Genomic DNA, 6,000 nt, shown 5'->3' on the forward strand with positions numbered 1-6,000 from the left:
TTCCTCCACCAACAGCAGATCCACTCAAATAACCTACCTTGTTTATGAACTGATAGGCCAATGTGATCTCATCCAACTTATTCACTTCACAAACTCTTCTGGCTCAATTCTCGATCTCATCTTCACAAATCATCCTAACATTCACATACAATCTCCTACCGAACCACTTCTTCCCATCGATCTATATCATCCTCCTCTCAATCTTTCTACTCAACTTTTCATACCCTCTATCTCTGGTTCCTCTCCGGCCACACCCAAGAGCAGACCTGTTGGCGAAATTCCCCAAATTGTCTCAGTCCACGAAGTTGGCAACGAAAGTATTTCGTCAGTGCGTCGTTACCGATAGCGGCAGCACCTCTCGGGCCCACTTTGTCCACGCGGTCCCCTCTCCACGCGCTTGCCGGCACGATCGACGCCATCATCGATCGTGTTCTTCTTGTTTGTACGCTCCTCGAGAAAGCACGTGATTATTACAGACAAGCACGCCATTTTGAACACGCGATTCTTTGTATCTTTCGCAGTCCACACGCGTTTATGTGTATTACGCTTTTCATTTTGTAAATAGTGTAAATAAACTTTGTTAATAATTAATCAAGGTGCGTGTCTCATTCTCCGTCCTCGCAGACCACGCTTTCGGTTACAAGACCTGACTACAGTAGAGCAAATTACTCTGGTATGCTTATTTTCTTTAACTCTATCAGTTGGGACGATAACATGTCCAATTTATCTGTTGACGATGAAGTGGAGCTTTTGTATGAATAACTCTACCAGGCAATAAACACATTTATTCCTATTAAAACTATTCGACAAAATAGCTATCCATCATGGTTCACCAGAGAATTAATCTCGTTAGTTCGCAAAAAAAAGCAGCACATTTACAATATAAAGTGCACTCCCGATACAGTAACTATTTACACTTTTGCGCACTTAGAAGCAAATGTACCCCACTCACTAGAAAATGTCACAAAAACTACGTTGCGTCGACCGAAACTAACATCCGTGGCAATTTAAAGGCTTTCTGGTCGTTTGTCAACAGAAATCGCTTGTCTCACTCGCTCCCAGTAAATATGAACTATGCGGACCAGGAATCCAGTGATCCTCAAACGATTGCCAGTTTATTTGCTGACTTCTCCTCTTCAAACTCAATCAGAGTAATCGGAGCTATGCATCTCCTGCTTCAATATCAGTATCAGCGACGTATTCACTGAAATTGGCAACCTCAAAGTTTATAAAAGTCCTAGCGAAGACGACCTCCCTAGCTGTATCTTTAAACAATGCAAGTTTATCTTGTCTAGACCTCTGTGGATTATCTTTTGTAAATCGCTGAGGGTTGGCAAATATCATGTTCATTGGAAAAGAAGCATTATAACACCAATATTCAAGGCTGACGATAAAACTAAAGTAGAAAACTACAGACGAATCGCGTTACTTAACGTTGCATCTAAAATTTTTGAAGCCATTGTATGCAAAAAACTCTCTAAACTTATGCATAACTATCTAGCCCCAGAGCAGCATGGCTTCATAAGCGGTAGATCAACAACCTCCAGCTTAGCGTACTATATTAGTTATATTTCCCAGGTGTGTCGTATTGAACGTTGCACGTCACACGCGCCTTGAATAACCGCGCGGATTTTTATTCCCTTTCGAATTTGTAAGATTCGAAGTGCTATATTAGCTTCACGGTCGTCGCGGCGTAATTCTTTAAACTTTAAATTGAAAGAACTGGTTTGTATGATCGTTGATCTTTAGGCGTTCGATGTCGATCGATAAGTGATTTTTCGGAGACGATTCGAAACCCACTCTTTCGCCTTCCCGGTTTTCCTGTTCGGGGGAAAACGCGCTGATTGGTTTTTACAAAACGTTGATTTGCCAATCAGTGTGTTCTCAGGTACTTGTGTCCGCCCTTCCTTGCGCCCTTAGCGCGATTTGTCTTAGGAGAGGGTGGCGCGATACTTGATGTATGCAAGAACCTCGAAAGTCCGGCAGCGCCGGGGTTTTTCCGTCCAGGTTGACCCTCGAAGGCCAATTACCGCTAGTTGACCGCTGTCGACTTACCCTTCGGGAAGACTCAGTTTATGACATAATTTTAGTTATTGAGAACGATGCGGAAATTAGACTCTAAATTCCTTGTACAAAAAGGTAAACTACTATTGCCGGCAATATGAAAATACTTAACTCAAAAATAGCTTTACTGTAGCGAAACCGTCATAAACTAACTTTCGAAATTCTCAGAAACGTGTTCCTCGGTACGGAACACCAGGCTTTAGAGAAACACAAGCAGGTCGATGCCATCTACACAGATTTTGCCAAGGCGTTTGACAGAGTCAATCATAGTTTATTGATTGATAAACTCTACTCCTTTGCGCGTGAATGGTACTCTCTTGCAATGGTTGTATAGTTATATAACAGGTCGACTGCAGACAATTAAATATCATGGACATACGTCCAGAACTATTTTTGTATCCCCGGGTGTCCCTCAAGGTTCACATCTAGGACCATTGCTTTTCCTGCTATTCATTGATGATATTAGATACGCCTTCACTAATTGTAACTTTTTATTATTTGCTGACGACCTTAAACTTTTCCGCGTTATCACTTCTGATATAGATGCTCATTATCTACAGCAAGATATACACCGGTTAGAAGAGTGGTGCAACAACAATTTGATGAATCTCAATCTTGCCAAATGTAGCATTATTAGATTCCACAGAGGCAGTGATCCCATTGTCCTAAATTATACTCTTTACAACACAGCCCTAAACAACATAGTATGGATCTTGGAGTATTAATAGACAGCTCGCTGTCATTTGAACCACACATTGTGGCAGCCACAAATTCAGCTTCCAGGATGCTGGGCTACCTGAAGCGCACTTGTGCTCATTTTCAAGATCCTAATACATTTCTTGTTCTATACTATGCACTAGTCTTGTCTCACCTAGACTACGCCAGCATAATATGGGCGCCTCGTCTATCCAAACATATAAATACTCTTAAGGGGACCCAACATAGATTTCTACGCTTCCTTTCCTCTAAAACCACTTCCCTCGTGGGGCGATTTGACCATGACTATAGTAACATCATGCGTAGATTCAAAGTTCTCTCTCTTAAGGATAGACGCACCATAAATGAAATTGTTTTCATCCAGAAGCTTCTCTCCAACAAAATAGACTGCGCACCACTGCTTGAACAGGTACCTTTTCACATCCCACCACGGGCCACCAGATCCTCTAATTTGTTCCATCAATATAACTACTCTTCCAGATATGGGCACTTTAATATTATTAATAGAGTATGCACCACTGCGAATAGATTTAACTCAGTCAGTGAAATATTTATTGATTCTGTTGACAAAACGAAACATAACCTATGAAACCTCTTCATCGATAACACGACATTACGATAGCACTAACTCCGTATATAGTGCATTCTAGTACACCAACTTGCACTAGTGAAATTCAGCATTCCACACTCACTAAAAATGCCGACTTCACTGCAGTATCAAATCACTGTCTACGCGTTCATTCTCTCTCCATTCATATGCTTATACTAACGCGGCCATATTACTACTACTATATGTTTATGTTTACGCTTGTAATACTGCGATATTATATACATTAATTCATTGATTCAGTATTCCTTTGATACCTAATACTTAAACTGACGCACTTTATGTATTTCCTGCTATGTAACGCTTGTTTTAAAGGGCTATGCCCGTATACGGAATAAATAAATAAATAAATAAATTATACTGGACTCTCCTGATTTTGCGTTACACCCAAATATTCGATGAATAGGTAATGAAAATGTGACGCTGGAAGAACGACACGGCTCGAGCGAGTTCTTCAATGCTAGCGAACGTAGAAAGGGACAAATAGCGAAAGAGAAAGAGGCCCGAGAATTAAAGGATTCGAGAAAAAACATTTGAGTGAGACAATATTAATTCAACAATAACTTTTTTATTTTTCATTTTTCCTAAATTAAACATTCACAATGTATTTGTAAGGTTCTACTGATTAAAATAAGACCAAACACCGTATAATTTGTAAAAATAAACACCGTAAAAATAAATAATTATAATTCACATTATGTCATGTTTGATCTTATTTTAATCAGAAAAATCTCACAAATATGTTAATAACATTTTCATTAAAAAAAATTCAAAAATAAAAATCTTAAATTTTGATTGCGTTAGTATTGTCTCACACGTATACGAAACTTGCTTTTTTCCCTGTACTCTACATCGATTATCGGCTGTCACCACATAAAACGCGAGCCGAACTCACTCGAGAAACGTGTTCTGCACACGATTCGAGTTCGCATTCGGTTTCGATTGAAATGCACTAACCGAGATTTTACTATATGTGTTTAGACATCTTTATGCTGTTGGTGGCCGTAAATAAAAAGAGCATTTTACAGGAAATAATATAAATACAAAGTGCTGAAGCATGGATAAGGGCTATGAGAACCGGTCCGTCTGGCAGGAGGACTTCTTTGTTGCCAGTCACTCGATTTTGAAGGGGCGAAGAAAAAATGTACAGTGGCGTCGAATCTGTGTTTACATGCGGCGCGAGCCAAGCGTGAACGTAGAAAGGGACAGACAGTGGAGAAGAGAGATGTCCAAGGATTCAAAGCTAGGAGTCGAAACGTATCGGTGTGACTAATGCTTTTTTATTTTCGACTTTTTCTCAATGAAACTTTTACTAACGCATTGTCGGACTAATTGTCTTGACGACCTCGCTAATAAGCCTATGCTCCAACAGTGCATATATTACTATTCTCTTATTCTGTCGAGAAGGGCAAGAGTATTTTATTTTCAATAATATTCACAAAGTGACGTCTCAGACGCTGTACGTCATGGGAATAGTTTTTTGAGCAAGGGTTTCCACCCAAAACTATGGTAGTGATGTGTGCCGCCGCGTATACACCACAACTGTAACAATCCGGTTACGCCTGAACTCTTTCAAAAAGTATATCTTTTTTGCGAATATGAGGATATTGTAACGCAATATATTCTTTTTCTTCCTCTACGAGCTTGTCATATGCACTGCCAGGTAAACTGTCGTATACATGGAGCTTGCGGCCGTCGAAATAGATACTTCGCCAGTGATCAGAACAGTTGCCTCCAATTATTTGCACGCTTTTGTCACTACAGCAGGGATTGATAAATTTTGTAAACTGTAAGAATAGGACACTTTGCGTTTCAAAAGTAGTTTCTCTAACGACACGCAAAAATCGATCTAACGATTCATCGTTTAATTTACTTTGCACAGGTAGTATATTTTTCTGTAGGTCAGTTACGGAACAAACAGCAGTCTCCAATATATAGTATCCTACATCATCATCTATGAAGTTTTCTTCTTGGTCTGTTCCAGTAAACCGTCATCGTCGATAAGTCCATCAGGAGAGGTACCCAAGTATGGAATATCGCGATCAATGAACAATCCACAAGTTCGAATCCTTGTTTTCATTGCGCTCGCTATGTCTTCTCTTGCAATGTGTTCTTTACCGCGGCCATATTTCATAGCAGCAGTATCGACAGATGGAGAATATAAAATGTTTTTTACCATTGCTGCGCAAGACGTTGTTTGTCTCATGCGACTCTCTCTCCATAAATCTGAGTCGTTTTGCTTTATTGTATTTGTTTCTATTATTGTACGATATTTTGCATTGTTAGCAAGCTTTTCAAAATGTTCCTTGCGAAGTTGAAGCAGCATATCACTCGGAAGATCTGGTCTTTGCGCGTTTGGACCATAATATTTATCCGTTCCTTGCATTGGCTTAAATTTCCTTCTCTTGCCATAGGTCATTCGAAATTCTTTCGTTTTCGCAACTTTTTTCTGCCGCCGTTTCTCCAATCTCTTTACTACTGGTGGAACGGTTTTACACATGTTCTTATGCATTTCTGTAAGTACTTATTACGTATTGTATTGCATAATAGCTCTTGCAACTCTAGCATTGTAGGAACTCCTTGCACCAAAATTAATACGTTTTCCACCAATC

The sequence above is a fragment of the Osmia lignaria genome, chromosome 7, assembly GCF_051020975.1.
Source record: "Osmia lignaria lignaria isolate PbOS001 chromosome 7, iyOsmLign1, whole genome shotgun sequence".
In the NCBI taxonomy this organism is placed as follows: Eukaryota; Metazoa; Arthropoda; class Insecta; order Hymenoptera; family Megachilidae; genus Osmia; species Osmia lignaria.